Genomic DNA, 23,107 nt, shown 5'->3' on the forward strand with positions numbered 1-23,107 from the left:
TTTATCTTTCTTTTTCAATTGGGAGAGGGGTGAGAGGAAGAGAAATTGGATTTTCTGCTGATTGAAAAAAAAAAATTAACAGAAGAGGAAGTCAACTGCTTAAATAGTCCCATTTCAGAAAAAGAAATAGAACAAGCTATTAATCAACTCCCCAAGAAAAAATCCCCAGGACCAGATGGATTTACATGTGAATTCTACCAAACATTTAAAGAACAATTAGCCCCAATTTATATAAACTATTTGAAAAAATAGGGGATGAAGGAGTTCTACCAAATTCCTTTTATGACATAGACATGGTACTGATACCTAAACCAGGTAGGTTGACAATTGAGAAAAGAAAACTATAGACCAATCTCCTTAATGAATATTGATGCTAAAATCTTAAATAAGATATTAGCAGAAAGACTTCAGAAAATCATCCCCAGGATAATACACTATGATCAAGTAGGATTTATACCAGGAATACAGGGCTGGTTTAATATTAGGAAAACTATTAGTATAATTGATCATATTAATAATCAAATTAACAAAAAACATATGATCATCTCAATAGATACAGAAAAAGCATTTGATAAAATACAACATCCATTCCTACTAAAAACACATGAGAGTATAGGAATAAATGGACTATTCCTTAAAATTTAAGACCTCAGTAAGCATAATATATACTGGAACCTTTCCCAGTAAGATCAGGAGTGAAACAAGGTTGACCACTATCACCATTACTATTCAATATTGTATTAGAAATGTTAGCCTCGGCAATAAGAGTCGAGAAAGAGATTAAAGGAATAAGAGTAGGAAATGAGGAAATCAGACTATCACTCGTTGCAGATGATATGATGGTATACTTAGAGAATTCCAGAGATTCTAATAAAAAGTTATTAGAAATAATTCACAACTTTAGCAAAGTTGCTAGATATAAAATAAATCCACATAAATCCTCAGCATTTTTATACATCACCAACAAAATGCAACAGCAAGAGATACAAAGAGAAATTCCATTCAAAACAACTGCTGAGAATATAAAATATTTGGGAATCCATCTACTAAAGAAAAGTCAGGAATTATATGAGCGAATTACAAAACACTTGCCACAAAAATAAAGTCAGATTTAAGTAATTAGAAAGACATTAAGTGCTCTTGGATAGGCCAAGAGAATATAATCAAGATGACAGTACTCCCTAAACCAATCTATTTATTTAGTGCTATACCAATCAGACTTCCAAGAAACTATTTTAATGACCTAGAAAAAAACAACAAAATTTATATGGAAGAACAAAAGATCGAGAATTTCAAGGGAATTAATGAAAAAAAAGTCAGATGAAGGTGGTCTAGCTGTACCTGCTCTAAAGCTATATTATAAAGCAGCAATCACCAAAACCATTTCGTATTGGCTAAGAAATAGACTAGATGATCAGTGGAATAGGTTAGGTCAGCATGACAAGATAGTGAATAAAAATAGCAATCTAGTGTTTGACAAACCCAAAGATCCCAACTTTTGGGATAAGAATTCATTATTTGACAAAAACTGCTGGGAAAACTGGAAATTAGTATGGCAGAAACTAGGCATGAACCCACACTTAACACCACATACTAAGATAAGATCAAAATGGCCATGATTTACGCATAGAGAATGAGATCATAAATAAATTAGAGGGACATAGGATAGTTTACCTCTCTAACTTGTGGAGGAGGAAGGAATTTATGACCAAAGGAGAACTAGAGATCATTATTGATCAGAAAATAGAAGATTTTGATTACATCAAATTAAAAAGCTTTTGTACAAACAAAACTAATGCAAACAAGATTAGAAAAGAAGTAACAAATGGGAAAATATTTTTACAGTTAAAAGTTCTCATAAAGGCCTCATTTCCAAAATATATAGAGAACTGACTCTATAAGAAATCAAACCATTCTCCAATTGATAAATGGTCAAAGGATATGAACAATTTTCAGACGATGAAATTGAAACTATATCTACTCATATGAAAGAGTGTTCCAAATTACTATTGATCAGAGAAATGCAAATTAAGACAACTCTGAGATATCACTACACACCTGTCAGATTGGCTAAGATGACAGGAAAAGATTATGATGAATGTTGGAGGGGATATGGGAAAACTGGGACACTGATGCATTGTTGGTGGAGTTGTGAAAGAATCCAACCATTCTGGAGAGCAATTTGGAACTCTGCCCAAAAAGTTATCAAACTGTACATACCCTTTGATCCTGCATGGGCTTATATCCCAAAGAAATACTATAGAAGGGAAAGGGACCTATATGTGCCAAAATGTTTGTGGCAGCTCTTTTCGTAGTGGCTAGAAACTGGAAAATTAATGGATGTCCATCAACTGGAGAATGGTTGGACAAATTATGGTATATGAATGTTATGTAATATTATTGTTCTGTAAGAAATGACTAGCAGGATGAATACAGAGAGGCTTGGAGAGACTTACATGAACTGATGCTGATTGAAATGAGCAGAACCAGGAGATCACTATACACTTCAACAATGATATTGTATGAAGATATATTCTAATTGAAGTGAATATCTTCAACATAAAGAAGATACAATTCATTCAATTAATCAATGATGGACAGAAACAGCTACACCCAGAGAAGGAACACTGGGAAATGAGTGTAAAATGTTTGTACTATTGTCTTTTTACACTGGTTACTTGTACCTTCAGAATCCAATTCTTACCAGGCAACAAGAAATTTGGTTTTACACACATATATTGTATCTAGGATTTACTGTAACACATTTATTATTCATGGGATTGACTGTCATCTAAGGAAGGGAGTAGAGGGAGGGAGGGAAAATTTGGAAAAGTGAATACATGGGATAATGTTGTAAAAAAAATTACCTATGCATGTGTACTGTCAAAAAATTATAATTATAAAATTAATTTTTAAAAAACAAAAGAAAAAAATAATTAAAAATAAACCACATAGGCTTTGGATGTTCTACTCTAGCTTCTGCAGGTCATTGAAAATTGACAGTTTCTGGTATAAACTATGCATATTCAAAAAGACTCTGATATTGGGACACCTGGAATATACATAATTAAAGAGTTTTTCATTTCTCTGTTTTGTTTTGTAGCATTCTCTCTCTCTGTAAAAAAAACAATGCATTAAAGAATATAATTGGAAGTTAGTTATCTTCAACTATTTGAGGGGCTTTCTTATGAAAGAGTAAATAGACTTCTTGTACTCAATCACACAAAGAACAACCAGTAACATGAGATAAAAGTTTGAAAAGCAAATTTTGGTCCGATCCAAGTGCCTCACTATCTTAACTATACATGCTACACATTTTGCCAGAGATTAAGACTCCAGAAACAAAAGTCTGAAATTTTGGCACAGATTTCTCAGTATTTTAGTCTCCTCAGCACCAGAAAGTTTGAAAAGACTTAAGGCAGCAAGATAAAGACTGACCCCAGCAAATATAAACTGTGATACAGACACATTAAGAAACAAGAAGGAGGAGGAAAGCTGGATTTATGGTAACCAATTAAGAAGTCACAAGCAACTTCAGACATTTCTGGCCAAGGTAACGAAGATGCTGTAAACATTAACTATATTTGATATGAACCTTGTACTGCCCTGGCTTCAAAATGAGTTCCATATTAGGATGAGAATAGAGATCAATTTCTTTCTCTTAGTGATTTTGTTTGGTGAGTTATTTTCCAACTTTGAACTTGATGCTTTCCTTGGGACATATAAAGCCCTTTACAAAACTTGAAAAGTTTGTTTTAAAAGTGTGCACTTGTATTTGGATGGCCATTTAAGGAGGGCAAACGGCAACCATGTGAAAAAAGAAGCAGCTACAGACTACTGTGTTGTCAGTGCCTGTTGGCTAGGGTTCATATTCAGAGAAATCAATTATTGATTTATTTTAACTTCCCAGAACAAAGAGAATATTTTCCCCAGCTTCAATATGAGTCAGTAACATTGTGCTAGGCTGTTGATAAGTTAAGAATATAGCATTAAAGTTTTTTGGTGTCTAGATTTAAAAGGTCCCAGAAGAGAACAGGATGAAGAAATAGCTGAGGAGAAAGTCACTCATGCCCTAGTGAGGGGTAGTAGAGGGGTGAATCCAAGGATATCTGCCCTCACAAAGGTAGGGGGAAAGTTACTGACAGTTGATAGATAATTTTCTCTCAATAGATTATTCAATCAAAATATAAATAATCATTTTCTCAGTTATATAGAGGATTCTTACTTCAGGAACTGATTAGATTTACTTACATTTAGCTATAAAATATATCCTGCATGTTAAGTTGTTTAAATATCAGGAATAAGAGCTTGTAGACAGTTAAGTGAAATAGTAGAATGTAGAATTTATATTAATGAAAAACTGAGTTGATGATAATACTGGTTGATAATAATAATAGAAGCAAATTAAAACTTTTGAATTACCTAAAATGCTACATAATACTATTATTATTGTTGTTATTATCATTACTATTATTATGTTATTATTTCTCTACTAACCACATATGAGTAAAACCTAACCATTTGGTTTGGTCAATGTCAGATAAAACTATTTTTCAAGTAAGAATTATCCGAAGTAGAGCTGAAGGTAATCGCAAAATGACCTTATGGTCATTTTTGTTTATGAATATGTGCTACTAAATACCCAATTCATTCTTTCGGGGGGTGTGTGTGTGTGTGCGTGTGTGTGTGTGTGTGTGTGTGTGTGTGTGTGTGTGATATTTGTGAGAGTTAGTGGGGGAACTAAGAACTGCTTTGAAACAAGAAAAGTTGGGAGAGGCAAATGGAAAGAGAATTAGGAAACATTGTTCTCTAAGGTCCTTTATATATGTTGGATTCTATGACCCATTACTACCTGAATACCTTAAATAACTTCATATGTAAACTGAATGCTAGATATTAATAGCTGATCATAGGTAAATATACTATCTTCAATGTCAATGAATGTTTCAAACTTCTACCGTTGCACGACATTGCACTAAGCAATGGGATTTTAAAGAGAAGAACGATTTGGTTTATGTTTTTATTTTCACTCCCATCATAAAAGATGCATGCACATACATAAATAGAATATATGAATATGCAATATAACTTTGGGAGACAGTTCTAATATCCACATAGACAAGAGTACCACAATGGGATCATGAAATAGGACAGGGCTAAAAATTACACAAGAAGATCTTTTTTTATTTGGAAGCAATGCCTTCAAGGATAATGTACTCCTAGATTTAGATATGAAAACAACCTAAGAAATAATTAAGTATTAGAGCTCTCAAAATAGCACACAGGATAATTCATGAACTCAATGCTCAAAAATATTAAATGACTTGCACATTCAAAAGTGTATAAGTATCAGAACAATGATGTGGATTAAGTCCCTTAACTCCAGAGATGGTATTTATTTCACTATACTACATTACCTCTCATTTCGCAAGCCATCCAAGGTAATCATAAGAATAGCTTCTGCTGGAGAGTTCCTAAATTCATAGGACCATATCATGTTTCACATATTCTAGTAATTAGAGAATTCCCTTTTTATTAAGTTGAAATTATCTTTCCAGGAATTTCCAACCCAATTTTGTGAAAGCCCATTTTTAAGACCTGGAAATCTAGGAACAGTATTTTCTGAGTACTTTCCTGTGGAAGTTCATCTCCCCTAAGCAAATCTGTTCTTTTTCCTTCCCATTTACATTATGAAGCATAGTAAGGCCTGACATCACAGATCAAAGACTTACTTGTATACTCCAGGATATATTAAAACAAATTGTGCTTGAGAGCAATGGACTGTTCACCTAACCCTTTGGTAAGAAGATATCTTTCATCTTTACAAAATTGCTTTGACTTCAACAAAGGCCTTAATATTTAAGGAAGCCTAGATTCCTACTTTTGCTCTGAGACTATGGAGAAGCCAATAAACGAATGCCTCTTCTTCTTTCTCATGAAGACTCCCAAAAGACATTTAAAAAAAAAAGGGGGGGAAAGGATCTATATGAAAAATATGTTTATAGCAACTATCTTCTCAGGGCAAAAGATTGGAAACTGAAGGGGTGCCTTTTAATTGGAAAATAGCTGGATAAATTGTGGTAGGTGATTATAATGGAATATTATTACTTTATGGGAATAATGAACAGAATGCTCTCTGAAAAACCCAGAAAGTCTTCCATGAACTCAATCAAAGTGAAATGTACTGTGTACAAAATAATGGCAATATAGTAGAATGATCAGCTGTGAATGATTTTACTATTCTCACCAATAGAATAATCCACAACTCTAAAGAATCTATGATGAAAAAATCTACTCATACCCAGAAAAAGAACTGATGTGTCAATACAGATTGAAGTATATTTTTTCCTTGAGGGTTTTTTTTTCTGATGGAGGGTGAATGGAGACTCATGTTGTCTCTCACAATATTAATTTTATAGAAATATTTTGCATAGCTTCACATGTGCATTTTTATTGGGGATTGGGAGAATATGGAACTCAAAGTTTTAAAAACAAATGTAAAAAATTGTTTTACATGGAACTGGGGGAAATAAAAGTATTAAATAAATATCTATTAAATAGAACTTGAAAAGTAACTATTAAAAAGACATCTATAAACTCAGGGCTATCCACATATCTAAGGAGCACATATTTAGAAAAATCTAAGGGAGTCATAGAAACCACTCCTTTCCCCTTTCCTGAATCTTTTTAGCATGATAAAAAATATTTAATTATAACTGCTGTAAAGTGCTGTGATTCTTAGGATCCCCTTGTATTCTTAAAAATTTATGGCAAACCCAAAGACCTTTTATTTATGTAGTTTATATATATACATATATATATATATATATGTATATATATATATATATATATATACATATATATACACATATATACATATATATATAACTATGCTGTGTTCAAAATTTTTTAATCTTTTTTAGTTTTAAAATATATGCATAGACAGTTTTCAATATTTACCCTTGCAAAATATTGTCTTCCAATTTTTCCCTCCCTTCCCCCTATCCTCTCTCTTAAACAGCCAATAATCCACTATATATTAAATATGTGCAATTCCTCTATATATATTTCCACAATTATCATGCTGCACAAAAAAATCAGGGGAAAATGAGAAAGAAAATAAAAAACAAGCAAATAACAACAACAAAAAAGAAAATACTATGTTGTGGTCCACACTCAGTCCTCACAATCCTCTCTCTGTGGACAGATGGCTCTTTCTATCCCAAGTTCATTTGAATTGTTCCAAGTTACCTTGCTGTTGAAAAAAGCCATATCCATCAGAACTGATCATCATATCATCTTTTTGTTGCTGTGTACAATGTTCTCTTCAGTTCATGTAAGTCTCTCCAGGTCTTTATGGAATCATCCTGATGATCACTTCTTATAGAACTATAATATTCCATAGAATTCTTATGCCATAACTTATTCAGCCATTCTCCAACTGATAGGAATTCATTCAGTTTTCAGTTTTTTGCCACTACAAAAAGGGATACTACAAATAATTTTTGTACATCTGAATCCTTTTTTTCCTTTTTTATGATCTCTTTGTGATACAGTTCCAGTAGAGTGTGTTCAAAATTAAAACACACTATTATTATTTAAATATTTTTGAACCTGAACATAACCTAAAATGGTCTCAGGAATCTGCAGGTACTATGACATGATCCCATTCAAGATTCACAATTATCGTTATTCTCATTTTACCCAGGAGTAAACTGAGGCTAAGAGAGTTGAAGTGACTTGTCTATGATCCTACAGAAAATAATTATCAGAGGTGGGATACAAATCCAAATCTTCCTGCCTTCAAATCTATCTCTTTTGTCACTTTACTAAATTGATCTAGAATATAGAGTTAAGCGAGACCCCAGAGATCACTTTTATAGGTGAGGAAACTGAGGCCCAGAGTTGTTAAAGTAATTTCACAGGGACATGCTAATAAAAGCAAATATAGGATTGAAACCAAGTTCCTTGATGCTGAATCTATTATTTCCACAATACATTATTTCCAATAATACATGATTGATATCTGTAAATACGTTATTAAAATATTTATTCCTAACTAAAGGACATTATGAAATGCAAAATGAACAGCTTTAATGACATTAAATTAAAACTGTTTTGCACAAACAAAACCAACAGAAACAAGATTAAAAGAGAAGAACAAAGCTAAAATGTTGTTGTTGAACCCCAAGCTGTACTTCCTTTGTGTTTTTGGGAGGCAAGACAGGTGCCAGTTAGTCTAGCCCAGGCTGAGATAATGCAGATAAGCAAACCCTCCTATCTTCATAATCTAGCAGTTCCCAAAGAAAAAGAATGAGACTTTTGCTATCACCTTGCTCCTCCCCATTGGGGGGGTGTGTTATTTTGTCTTTGTTCCCACTATTACTGCACTTTTCCCTCTCCCATATCATGTTCCTTTCTGGTATCCCCTTTTCCCTTTGTCCTGCTATTATAAAAATGTAAATTTCTGCAAAGGCTAGGTGCCCTTTGGGTTCAAAATGACTCTTCATTTCTAAAGCAATAAGCCTCTTTTCCCATAACATCTATAATGTTGTGATTGCCTGTTGGCATTTTGGTAACAAAGGTAAGATGTGATAAGATAAAGGGACTTAGACTAACTAGAAGGTTCAGATGCAGGGCTCAGTATCAGCATGGTTATTTTTCCCCAGTTGTATCAGATTTCTGCTTTTGAGGATACTCATATCTCACATTTCCCTCTCTTTGGGTTGAGTTCCTCATTGCAAGGTAAAGCAGGTTATCTGAAGTCAAGGAGATAAAAGCAAGATCTTTTTTAGTTAAGTATATCCCAGTTGATCTAGATTAGAGAATCTGATTTGAATAAGTGATCTGAATGTTTAGGTAAAGGTTATCCTAGCTAGGACAGGATTGGGTTTTGTTGTCCTTAGATGAAAGACTCAGCCAAAATGGCTTTGGGAGGAGCCATAATATAGGTTAACTGATTTTCAGAGTGCCCAAAGGGGCTGGGTTTTGGCCTCATTTCCAAAGTGCTGAGTGAGGTGATCCAGTTGAAGAGGGCACATCAAAAGTAAGTGCATAATTCTCCTGGATGTTTAAATATTTGGTATAAATAAAGAAGATAAGGTGTATAGATTTATGTGTATGGATTGGAAATACAAAAGTTTAAGGTTTTTTGTTGTTGTTGTTGTTGATGTTATTTTTGTGTGTTCCCCATGGGCATTAACATGTACAAAGATAGCTTTGTTCCCTCTAAAGGGACTGCTGTAGAGCAAATTTGATAAATATATGACCCTGAAATAAGCAGGTATTTATTTATATGATTGGCAAAGAGGTTCATTTTAATTTAGTTTGTAGATCTAAATCCTAGGCTAGTTGTTGGTCTGTTTGTGCTTCTTATGTGTGTTCTTATATCTCTCTGTGTCTTGTTAGATAATTTTTGGTTTTAGAAATATTTTGTTCTGTTTTTTAATACTCCTGAAACTGTTAAAGTTCTTTCTCTCTCTCTCTCTCTCTCTCTCTCTCTCTCTCTCTCTCTCTCTCTCTCTCTCTCTCTCTCTCTCTCTCTCTCTCTCTCCTCTCTCTCCTCTCCTTTCCTCTCCTTCCCACCCCCACTCCCATTCCATCCACCTCAATGACTGGTTTATTATTTCAGAGACAGAGGTCATTTCCTTGATTATAGAGACAGGTTTGGGACCTCTGTCAGTGAAAGTTTCAAGGCTTGCACTTAAAGAATTGGAAAGGCAGTTAACCTTTTCTTGGCTCATGAAAAAGGGTAAAAGTCTTTTGTGAACTGGGACTAAGTATTCAGTAGTCTTACAAGTTAAAGTTAGAAACTGAAAAACATAAATGGAACTTTTTAAAATTGGTATGTGTACACTGAAATTGGAAGTCTTGATATAAATTATATGAGACTACTATTCATTTGATCTTAGATTTCTATATTTGATTCTTAAAACCTGCTCCTTATCGATAGAACTTATTTCTGAAAGTCTTTTGAAAATGTTTTGTTGCTATTTTTGTGAATAATATACCAAATCTCGAGTATTATTTAAATGGACCAAGTGATATGAATTGTTAAAGATTTTTGTAAGGGGCCCTTCCATTTCTTAGCAAATAGCAGAAATATTAATACCTCAACAATTTAAATGTTATAAATGTATTAACAGCCAACATTTTCACCTTAAGAATTAAAAATTTTAATAGGTCATTAGTTTTGTTTAATATCACTGTATACTAAAACATAAGGATAATTTAAGGAGGGAACAAAGTAATGGCTGGTAAAAGGAAAGAATCTGATTTTTTTTTTTTTTTATGAGTTTAAGTATGTTTATGGAAAGGCTTGAAAAAATTGTGGCTTTGCTTAGGAGAGAAGATTAAATGAAATGTATTTTTTAGGGAGAACTTTAGTAATAAAAGTTGCTCCTTGATTTGCAAGTACATGGGAAGAAATCATAGAGAGCTATGAATAAATTGGTAACTGTGGATTCCTTCTGAGATTGTGGAACCCAGATTTGAACAAAGTTAATAAATGATCTTAATTGCGATATCTGAAGTAGATTAATATCAGTTGCTACTTTTTCATTCTTTGCCAGTAGATTGACTGGCAATACTAAACCTCATAATATGAAATGTTTGGAATAAATAGGATTTGTGAAAATATAATACTATAGTATTAAAATAATAACCCAAGATTCTGTGTAATATCATTTAGAACATAGATGCAAGTTACATTTTAACCTAAATGTGTCTTTCATCATTTGATGTTTAATGTGTTAGAATTTATAATACTATTTGGCAGTCTGACAAATTGGGAAAATTTATGAATCTGAAATTTGTTAACTGAATGACCTAAGCATGTTTACCTCACATCTATTTACCTCACTATACTTCACATGTTTCAAAGTGCCTAAAACAATGCCTGACATAGGGCAAACACTATAAATATTAACTGTTCTTATTCATTAATTAGATGTAATTGCTTCACATTTGATAATTTTATATGGGGTCTTAGATGTGATCAGTATATAATGCCAATGTTATGAAATATTTGATTCTCTGTGTAAGGTAATTTGGAAATGCATTCATCTGGATTTGAGACACCAGATCCCATAACGGGTTTGTTTCAAGTTTCAACTTCATAATATTGTTTATGGTTTGTTATGTTTCTAAATTTTTTATATTGCACAAATTGGTAAAGTTTTGTATCAGTTAATGTCAAGAAACATTTTATAACTTGTATGTTATTATTAGAGTATGAACTGAAAGAAACTAAAAGTTCACAGAAAAATTGTTTAAAAATCTGTTATTTTATTTTATCAGTCCTGGTGGCTCTGTTTTATAGTGCTTTGTAACTGCCATTTAGGTAATTAATTATTTCCATCTTTGCCTGGAGTTAAAAGAAGTTACAACTACAACTATTTAACTAACACTATGAGAGTGTTACCTCTCAGTACCTAGACTTGAATATTCTAGGTAAGAATATTACCTAGGTTGTTTGAAGTTATTGTCACAATCTGAAACCTAAAATTATTAATTGATACTATGAATGGAAAGGAGTTGAGGGGAAAGCCTTATCTATATTGTTTCTGCTTATTAAGAACAGTATACTTTGGAATATGAGGGTGTGGAGCAGGATTAATCTATTCCACCTAAATAGAGGTAGGTGGTCAAAAAGCACAGCCCACGGTAGTTCTAAGGGTAGATAGGGTCTCTGGAGCCCCTGTTGATTCTTCTCACTTTGTAAACTTGCCAGGTTCCTGGAAAACATCTGTACATGTATAGTCAAAGTCCAGGAAATGAGTTAGTTTTGTGTATAGAGTTCCTAAACGATGAGTTGGATCTGCTGAATAATTTCAAGTTTATGTATGATATACAAGTTATTGTAATGATTGGTCTTTAAATTAGGACAAATTTAAATTGGAAAACTGTAAAGGGCTAGAACTGAGCAGATACACTTAACCGAGAAAACCTAGCACTTAAGGCTAATTACCACTTGGACAATTCTCTATTAACATGCTTGGAGGATGACCCTACTCAACTCTGTGTTGGCTCAATCTGTTGGTGTGGACAAAGAAAGGGAAAAGAGAGATCAGAGGGTAGAGAGGCAGGATTCATTCTTTGGCAGTGGAGAGAAAGAAAGGAAGTGTGGAGATTCCTATATCTAATCCCCTGATGGCTACCCCAAAAGACCAAGAATAAAGACTTTGGTTTATCCTGACTTCGGCTGATTCTAAGTTATCCAGGTTACTAATGCAGTCACTACAGAAAACAAAAACAAAATAAGTAAAAATAGCTAAGTGAAATGTCTCTCTCTCTCTCTCTCTCTCTCTCTCTCTCTCTCTCTCTCTCTCTCTCTCTCTCTCTCTCTCTTTCTTTTTTTTTTTTTTTTGCTGAGGCAATTGAGGTTAAGTGACTTGCCTAGGGTCCCACAGCTATGAAGTATTAAATGTCTCAGACTAGATTTAAGCTCATCCTGACTTCAAGGCTGGTGCTCTATCTACCACACCATCATGCTACCTCTTTAGATGTATGAGTCTTAGTAAAAATTTAGTGCTCATTGTAACTTCATAAGAGGAAAAACAATTATCTCCAATCTTAATCAGGTGAATTTTGCCATTTAGTGTAAAAGCTCTTGGGACTGTAATTGAATTTGTCATTAAATTCCAGTAAAATTATCTGATGTCAATAATCCATCATTCAAGAAAAATGTCACAAACTCCTAAGAGGGAATAGGATTCTGAAATCTTGCAGTTAGAGATCTATATCTGAGAGAAAACCAACAGGATAATCTTGGCCTAGTCTAAGGTGAGATTTTTCTAGCTCAATTTACACATTATGTTCCTTTTGATCAGGAATAATATCCTAGCAGGTTTTTTCTGAGTCTGGCTGTGAGGTGAAATTGTTAGTACATGGTTGATTATTAACTGTGATTCTTACCTGAAGTCAAAAAGAACTAAGGATACTTTATAATGTTGTAGAACATAATAGATAAATGTAATACTATTAGTCCCTGCTTTGTGTTTTTTTCTTTTCCCTTTATGGCAAATTTTTGTATTCTGAGCAAGTGCTAAATAGAAGATATGGGTGCAAAGCAAGTATGTGAGATATTCCATTTCACACACACACACACACACACACACACACACACACACACACAAAACTAGCTAAATCTAGCTAAATTAGTACTTAGATTTCTCATCTACTTGTTAATGTTTATATAATTATATATATACATATATCACTGAAATATCACACTTTTTCTAAATATATGGGAATAATTAAGCAAAGATGAAACAAAAATTTATGAAACAAACATGCAAACATGGCATTAAATTATTATCCCATGGAAAACTGGAAATTAGTATGGCAGAAACTAGGCATGGACCCACACTTAACACCACATACTAAGATAAGATCAAAATGGATCCGTAATTTAGGCATAAAGAACGAGATCATAAATAAATTAGAGGAAAATAGGATTCTTTATCTCTCAGACTTGTGGAGGAGGAAGGAATTTGTGACCAAAAGAGAACTAGAGATCATTATTGATCACAAAATAGAAAATTTTGATTACATCAAATTAAAAAGCTTTTGTACAAACAAAACTAAGGCAAACAAGATTAGAAGGGAAGTAACAAATTGGGAAAACATTTTTACAATTAAAGGTTCTGATAAAGGCCTCATCTCGAAAATATACAGAGAATTGATTCTAATTTATAAGGAATCAAGCCATTCTCCAATTGCTAAATGGTCAAGGGATATGAACAGACAATTTTCAGATGATGAAATTAAAACTATTTCCACTCATATGAAAGAGTGTTCCAAATCACTACTGATCAGAGAAATGCAAATTAAGACAACTCTGAGATACCACTACACATCTGTCAGATTGGCTAAGAAGACAGAACAAATAATGATGAATGTTGGAGGGGATGTGGGAAAACTGGGACACTGATGCATTGTTGGTGGAGTTGTGAAAGAATCCAACCATTCTGGAGAGAAATATGGAATTATGCCCAAAAAGTTATCAAACTGTGCATACCCTTTGATCCTGCATGGGCTTATATCCCAAAGAAATACTAAAGAAGGGAAAGGGCCAAAATGTTTGTGGCATCTTTTTGTAGTGGCTAGAAACTGGAAAATGAACAGATGCCTATCAATTGGAGTAAATTATTGTTGGGTAAATTATGGTATATGAATGTTATGGAATATTATTGTTCTGTAAGAAATGACCAGCAGGAGGAATACAGAGAGGCTTGGAGAAACTTACATCAACTGATGCTGAGTGAAATGAGCAGAACTAGGAGATCATTATACGCTTCAACAACAACACTGTATGAGGATGTATTCTGATGGAAGTGGATATCTTCAATATAGAGAAGATCTAATCCAGTTCCAGTTGATCAATGATGGACACAATCAGCTACACCCAGAGAAGGAACACTGGGAAATGAGTGTAAACTGTTTGCATTTTTTGTTTTTCTTCCCAGGTTATTTTTACCTTCCGAATCCAATTCTTCCTTTGCAAGAACAAAAACAACAACAAAAATTCGGTTCTGCCCATATATATTGTATCTAGGATATACTATAACATATTTAATATGTATGGGAATGCCTGCCATCTAGGGGAGTGGGTAGAGGGAAGGAGGGGAAAATTCAGAACAGAAGAGAGTACAAGGGATAATGTTGTAAAAAATTACCTATGCATATGTACTGTCAAACAATGTTATAATTATAAAATTAATTTAAAAAATTAAAAAACATTATTATCCCATGGAATAAAGCTGAAATATATTTGAACTACTATAATAAAATGCAGGTGTATAAGAGCATAGCTATTCTTTCTAAATCCTAAGTACTTTAGTATTTGATTCAGTCATCTGCCCATTACTAGATATATATTTGTATATGAAATAAGATTCTTAAATATTTTAAAGCAATGTAAAAATAATTGGGCATTGACACAACTGTTTGTGGGACATAGCTGTTATTAATTATTGAAAGTAAATCAGAAATCTAAAGTTTGGTTTGGAGAAAATAATTTTAGTGCAATAATTTTTTTAGAGGGGTATTTTGTGTTACATCAATGGGAAAGTCAATTTTATTCCAATTTATTATGAAAGTGGAAATAACATTTACTATACATGTCCTGTGGTAAGAACATGTTTTCTTATAAACAACTTAATTGATATTTATTGCTTTGAACTTGATTATTTGAGGGTCATCCAAAATCTTTTCCTATAATTGAATTTAACTTGGTGACTTTTAGGTGATATCATTTGTATATCACAGGTCATCTTCTTGTAAAACATGTTCTATACTATATTTTTGTATGAATGTTATAATCCTTGTTTGCCTCTGTTTCTCCTAAAGGAGGATATTTGAATTGAATCAGAATTAGTTTTAATCTAAGGTATTTAAATTTGAAGTTCTGATATAATTAATATTCAATTGGTAAATATTGTGAAGTTAAAAAAATTGAGTAAAAATTTGGAGGAACCAATAAAATCAAATATATAAGTACACATACTTATAAACATATGTGTGAATATTATGTGTGCACATATTTATGTAATTTTGAAGGTAATGAATGTTCTTGTATATACCAATATATGTGTAATCCTTTAGCTTATTGTGACCAGTATTTACATCAGACACAATTTTTTTATGTTTTTTTTTTTATTTTTTATTATATCTTTTTTATTTACAAGATATGGGGTATTTACAAGCATGGGTAGTTTTTCAGCATTGACAATTGCAAAATCTTTTGTTCCAACTTTTCCCCTCTTTCCCCCCTCCCCTTCCCCCAGACGGCAGGTTGACCAATACATGTTAAATATGTTAAAGTATAAGTTAAATACAATATATATATATATACATGTCCAACAGTTATTTTGCTGTACAAAAAGAATCAAACTTTGGCATAATGTGCAATTAGCCTATGAAGGAAATCAAAAATGCAGGTGAACAAAAATAGAGGGATTGGGAATTCTATGTAGTGGTTCATACTCATTTCTCAAGAGTTCTTTCTCTGGGTGTAACTGGTTCAATTCATGACTATTGGAACTGATTTGGTTCATCACATTGTTGAAGAGGGCCACATCCATCAGAATTGATCATCATATAGCATTGTTATTGGAGCATATAATAATCTTCTGGTCCTGCTCATTTCACTTAGCATACGTTCATGTAAGTCTCTCCAGGCCTTTCTGAAATCATCCTGCCGGTCATTTCTTACAGAACATTTTTTCCATAACATTCATTTACCACAATTTATTCAGCCATTCTCCAACTGTTGGGCATCCACTCAGTTTCCAGTTTCTGGCCACTACACAGATGGCTGCCACAAACATTCTTGAACATACAGGTCCCTTTCCCTTCTTTAAAATCTCTTTGGGATATAAGCCCAGTAGTAACACTGCTGGATCAAAGGGTATGCACTGTTTGATAACGTTTTGAGCATAGTTCCAAATAGCTTTCCAGAATGGCTGAATGTATTCACAATTCCACCAACAATGTATCAGTGTCAGAGTTGTCAGATACAAATTTTAAAGACAAAGTGGCTTAGAATATTTGTAACCTAAATTCCTTAAAATTTCAGGTAAACTCTTAATTCCTACTATGGTGTTCTTCATGCTAACTCTGTTATTGATTAGATTAGATCTGCAAAGTTTGAGTTATTTACTGAGGAAATAAATCTTGAGAGTCTATGACAATTTTTATTGAGATCTTTTTTGTTGGGGATTTTAGCAGGAAAAAAATGATGAGTCTCTGCAAGTAACCTGGAGATAAAATGGAAAAATCTAATGAAGAGGTTATCCTGAGGATGTAGTATTTTCCATACTGCCCCTAAGTACATATGTGCCAGGGACCTGACATCCAAGATTCAATAGAGATTGGTTTGAATGGATGTTAGTCAGGAGTGTTGAGTTTCATGGAGATTTACTATCTGTTGTTATTGCTATCTATTATTCTACCCCTTTTGTTTTTATTTTCTGTATCGTTATACTTCATTATCTTGATAATCTACATGTTGCTTTTTTTTCCTTTGAATTAGTTCTTGATTTTGGTCATTCTTACCATGGATAATTTTGGTTATTCTTACTATAAGTTGTACTGTGATTTGTTAATGATTCTGGTCTCACTCTCTATTTGGGGCTATCTCTGGTAGTATCTGCAGTACTATTTTACCTAGTCAGTGTACTCAGGGGTCATCTTTATCCAAGAGAGGTGATGTTAAGGGTTACTTAGAGGTTCAAGTCCCTTGAAATTGCCTTTTTGAATTCCCATTATTTTCCAGAAACATTGGAACTAGAACATATGAGAGGCCCTCACTATATGAAGGACAAATCTTTCCCTGAGCTGATATAATTTGTTGTTATATCCCAAGCTGGATTTCCTATATTTCTTTGGGAGGCAAGACAGGTGCCAGAAATCTGTAACAGGTTGGGATAATACTAGTGCAGTTGAGGTGCTTTGCAGAGAAGCAGACTCTCCAATATGTATAATCTAGAAGTTACCAAGGGAAAAGAATGAGTCTTTTACCTTCACCTTGCTTCTCCCTGAGAGGAGAAGCACCCCACAACTGCTGCCTTGCCCATGGCATGCCCCTTTCTGATATCCCTTCCTCTTTTTATCCTGTTATTACAAAAATGTAAACTTCTGTAAAGCCTAGGAATCCCTTTGGGTTCCATATGCATTTACCTTTCTCTTATAATAAGCTTGATTTTCACATAAGTGACAAAGGGTGTGTTATTTGCCTCTTTAGTATGAATTGGTTTATACAATTCATTCCTGCTTAATAAGTGAGTTCAGATTAACAATAGATATCTGGGAAGACGAGGGAAGAATATAAAACAGGGGAAAAAAAAACCAAATGAATAATTTGAGTCATCCACAAATTCTTTGGTCTGATTCTACCTATTTGGGAGTTTATTTGACTTTCTCAATTTTCACTGGAAGTTTATATTACAGGCAGTTTCTTTCACTTCTTTACCCAGGTCTCTGTGGGACAATCATTTCTGAAAATTCATTCCTTGCCCTGAAGGGTTGAGAAAAACTATCCAAAGGCACCTCCTGCCTCTCTGCCTTTTTGAAAGAAGTTCATACCCCACTAGGGCCTTCCCTTTTGGGTTATTTTGAAGCTTTTTAGTCCACTTAGGTAATCAAACTCCATACAGGAACTGCAAGATGAGCAATTTCCATGCAGCTGCAAAGAAGAAAACAGGTATGACCTTTAAATTTGAAAGCATGCAAAAGATCATCTTGAAAAACAGAGGCTGATTGAAAAGTAAAACTTTCCCTCTCCTTGAAGTAGGATGTTAACTGCTTGTTTGCTTCAAGCTTTTAAATAGACATCTATTTGTGCAATAGACATCATTGCACTCATTTGAATGGATTCTTCTCAACATTCATTATTTGAATTTTTTTTTTTAAATCACCAGTTTGGGCCATATGATCTGTTGCTTCTAAATTCTAAAAACTAATTCAATAGCAAATGTACTGAGCAAATAATACCTATCAAGTTATCTGAAGATCCAAGGCCCTGGCCTCAAACTAATGGGAATACATTAGATTAAGGCCAGGGCTTTGAAGGAGAAATACAAGTTATGAAATTATGTAGGACAAAGCAAAGCATAGTTTTATCAGTTGTTGTGAAAAAAACAAAGAAACAAAAAAATTATCCTTAGGTGAGACTCTTGCAGTTTTATCTAAATGGCTAACATAACCTTCTATCTCATACTACATGGACTTCAAGAATTATAAAAATATTTGATCGCCTCTTCTTCTTTCCTGCCCTTGAACAGGAAATGTTTTTTTTTTCCATTTTTTTTTTTTTTTTTAGCAAATCTTTCCAGCTATGTGGTAAATATTGCCCCAGAAACATTAAATTTTCCTTTCACTAATTCCCACCTCTTTCTCTAAACTTCTTATGGTGAGAGGTCTTATTTTTCTATACTAAATTGTTTCAGAGTGCTGCTCGATTTTTTTGATTACTCTATGTGGACATGAGGAGTTATAGAAAATCAAATCTGCATTTTAGGAAGATGAAGCTGCTATCACTTAACATGCTTATTTAGCATGTTAATGATTTTTTTTTTTTTTCAGCTTGTCCACTCGCTTTCACCCAAACTCCATAAGTGGATTCAGCTGGTGGGAGAGATTCTCCAAAGGCTCACCAGAAATACAAGCTGAGAAATTCCTTAATAATAGGCTCTTAACTTTTGTGGCATTATGTACCTTCTGGTATCTGAGGGAGGTTTATTGACAGAAAAATACATAGAATTGCAAAGGAAACAAAAGGCTAGTACAAATAAATATATCTTTGTTATCTAAGTACATAGTCCCCTGAAATCTATCCATGGAAAGTGCCCCTAGACTCAATCATTTTTAATAACTCACATTTATATAGCATTTTGCCTTCCTTTTTTTCATTTTATCTTCACAATCCTATAAAATAGTGTGAGAAATACTAAAAGTTAAGTTTTCACAAAATGTTTCAAGTTAATGTAAAATAGCAAGCACTATTGATCAATCAGCTTTCAAAAGGAAGTAGCCTAACCACAAAATCCTACTTTAAGGAGCCAGGCTAGAATCTGGCTTAAATTTACTAGGGCAATGACCCAGCCTAGGCTTTTCTTCTTTGCATTTGCTTGATGTGCTAATGCATATTATCTGACATACCCTGAGGGCAGAGAAAGTCCTTATTTTTGTACAGGGATGTATGACTAAGGAGGAGGAACTATATCAAATGGTCATGTAAGAAATGGGTAAGGAATATTGTAATTCTGAAGAACTCTGAAGGAAGGGACTGCAGGGGACTAACAGTACAAAGCTTGTTCTCACTTCTGTATTGGCCAACTTCTCTGCTTTTTGTAGGATGCTTCTGCTTTATGCAAGAATCATAATAAAAAGATTCATCAGGGCAGCTAATTGGTGTAATGCATAGAGCACCAGCCCTTAAGTCAGGAGGATCTGAGTTCAAATATGGTCTTAGACACTTAACATTTCCTGGCTGTGTGATCCTGGGCAAGTCACTTAACCCCAATTGCCTCAGCATAAATAAAAAAGATTCTTCTTTTACTCTAAACTTGAGAATCATTTCTGGGCTCAGAACTGAATCCCATCAGGGGAGGGGGCTTGGTGAGTCCATTTATAATAGTAAGTAGTATATGTATTAGAGTTATCTAAACGGGGAAACCAAAGCAGAAAGGCCAATGAATTTTCCCAAGGTCACACTGCTAATAAGTGATGAAGCTGAAAGTCAAACCCATATTTGCTGCCTCCCTTTTTAGTACTCTGTCCATTATGGCACATTGCAGCTCAAATGCTTTGTAAATGGATAAGTATTTTCAAAAACATGAGTGTGGGTTTGGGAAAGTGCCTCTATAAAGGTTCCATCCTTAAAGAATGAATTTATGGAAGGAAATGTGGATAACCTATAGCTTTGATAATGAAAAAGAGATAAATAATGCTGAGGTATTAAACAGATGATTTCTTCTAAGGAAAAATAATAAAATATTAATTCCAGGATAAGGAATAGGGAGAATTTTACTTGTGGTTCTTTTCATATTATTGCAGAGATGCTGCAGGCAGAACAAAGCTCTGAATCACCCCAGACAGACATTGAAGGGCAATTACCTTTTCTAAAACAAAGGATATTAAACCACACACCCTCCCCCCAGAAAATTGAAAGGAAACAAAATTCTCAGATTTTTTCACAACTTGGCCCTTCAGAACTTTCCAGACTTCTTACACCTTACTTCTCCTTATATACTCCAAAGAAAATCCAAAGAAGCTGTCCTCACACAAAATATACTCCATCTTCAAAATCTCAGCGTCTTTAGTTGCCTTATATATTTGTTACTCTTTCTTTTCTCATCTATACCTCATTGCCTCAGGTAATGCCTACATGTCTCAGGTAAAGTTCTTAAGAAATTTTTTCCCAGTCCTTCTTAATTTTATCATCTTCCTTCTGAGAGTATCCCCAAATTTATCTTTGTACATAGTTGTTTACATATTGTCTCCTCCATTAGGCATTAATACCTTTAAAAGTAGGGACAGTTTTTGTACTTCTGTGCATTCCAAAAACTCAGCACCCTTCTTAGAGCATAGTAGATACTTCTTGTTGAGCAAGAAGGTTGAATTTTTATTGGAGGAATTGAAAGACAGATTAAGTACTGTTAACATTAAGCTGTACACATGTTTACTAAAAACCTTCAGTTCTTTAGTTCAGAAATAATTTCAATATATCTAATATAGGCCATGTATACATTGCTTGTTTCTACTATCTGGTCATTGATTAGTGTCCACTGATAAGTGTTATATTAGTATCATCTCTCTGTTCTTTCTAAAATTGATTATTCTTTTAATTGCTAATTTCTGTCTTCATTAATAAACCCTCAGCTTATTGAGTGGTAGGTACAGTGTGCTTTGAAACCAAGTGAAGATAAAAGACAATACTAATGGATATGCTTCAGTTCTCAGGCTAACTTTATTTAGTAAATGAAAGGTTTTCTTCAGAAGATGTTAGCATATCAACAAATAATTTATCAAACATCAGAAATTGTGTTTTTGTTTACTCTCCTATTTGAAAAAAAAGATACTGCTTATTGATTTTAATCTGATTCCTTTGATCTTATAAATCTCAACTACTTCATAGGAATGAGAATATCAATGTCACTACAATTCAATCACCTTCTTTGATGATTATTAATGGATATTAGTTGTGATTTGTCAGTGATAGGTCCTTTAGCCAGAGACAAAGATGGTTTTCTAACTTTACAACATTTCTAGCAACTGCCCCTTTCTTCTGAATGCAACTACCCTGATACCTCGTTGCTAGAATATAGCAATAACCTGCTTCTTTGTTTCTCTGTCATAAATTTCTCCACACCTGAATTTGTTCTTGACTCAGCAACCCAAATGGTATATCTATGTGTAGGTCTAACCATATCACTCCCATATGCAAAAGAATTTAGTGGTTCCCTGTCCTGTTAGAGGAATAAGTATGACATTCTCTAACATTCATGGTCCTTTGTGACTTGGTTCCTTTATACCTTTCTAGTTTTCTGCGTTCTTACTCTCGCACACTCTGGATCCAATAACATTGGCCTTCTTTATGTTGACACTCTATCTCTTGACTATGAGTTTTTTTCAAAATCTGTCTTCCAAGCTTAGAATTCTCACTTTTTTCACATCTGTTTCCTGTCCATCCTGGCATCCTTTAAGTCACAAGTAAAATCTTACCTTCTGCTAGAAGACTTGCCTGTTCCCCTCAATCCCCCCATATCCTCTCTACGTTGGTTATTTCTAATTTATCCTGTAAGCATTTTGTGTATAAATAGCTGTTTGTATATTTTCTCATTTATTAGAATGAAAATTTCTTGAGGCCTGTTTTTTTTTTCCCCTTTCTTTTTTGTTCCTAGGTCTTATTATGGTGCCCTATTCACAGTTGGGATTAATTAATGCTTGTTAACTGACAAAAGAGGTTATGATATGAATAAGAAAATAAATAATGAAGAATAGTTGGAATTTGAACTCAGATTGTGTGATATAAATCAAAAGATCTTTCCACTAAAAGGGTATGGATTTATGTAGCTAGAAGCAAATGAATAGCTCCATTAATAGAGGAATGAGTTGGAGCTAGAAAGTTGTCGAGTCATTTTAGTTGTGCCCAAATTTTCATGACTTCTTTTGGGATTTTCTTGGCAAAGATACTGGACTGGCTTAGCATTTCCTTCTATAGTTCATTTTACAAATTAGGAACTGGGATAAATAGGATTAAGTAATTTGCTCAGGGTTCTGTAGGTAGTAACTTTTTGAGGCCAGATTTGAACTTGCTGATTCCAAGCCCACTGTACCATTCACTACACCACTTAGCTTCCCAGGAATCAGGAAGACATGAGTTCAAATACATTTTTCAACACATATTATGTGACACTGGGAAAGTACCTTAAACTTTGTGTCTCAATTTCCTCAAATGTAAAATAGAGAAAATAATAGCCCTCACCTCATAGTCCTCGTATAAGTCAAATGAGAAAATACTTGTGAAGTGCTTAATACAATACCTAGAACATATCAAGCATTTAATAAATGTCTGTTCCTTTTTCTTATGATATATGGGTGC

At 33.7% G+C, this 23,107-nt stretch overlaps 1 long non-coding RNA gene across 1 annotated transcript in view; it reads left to right on the forward strand.

Moving 5' to 3' along the window:
• The first annotated feature begins 9,012 nt into the window (after nt 1-9,012).
• The window catches only part of LOC141561806 (uncharacterized), a 58,295-nt gene continuing 44,200 nt past the window's right edge, over nt 9,013-23,107 (forward strand). Inside the window, exon 1 of the long non-coding RNA XR_012488164.1 lies at nt 9,013-9,046. This is a non-coding gene — a long non-coding RNA (uncharacterized LOC141561806). The remainder of the gene's footprint in view (nt 9,047-23,107) is intronic.

This window comes from Sminthopsis crassicaudata, chromosome 3 (assembly GCF_048593235.1).
Source record: "Sminthopsis crassicaudata isolate SCR6 chromosome 3, ASM4859323v1, whole genome shotgun sequence".
In the NCBI taxonomy this organism is placed as follows: Eukaryota; Metazoa; Chordata; class Mammalia; order Dasyuromorphia; family Dasyuridae; genus Sminthopsis; species Sminthopsis crassicaudata.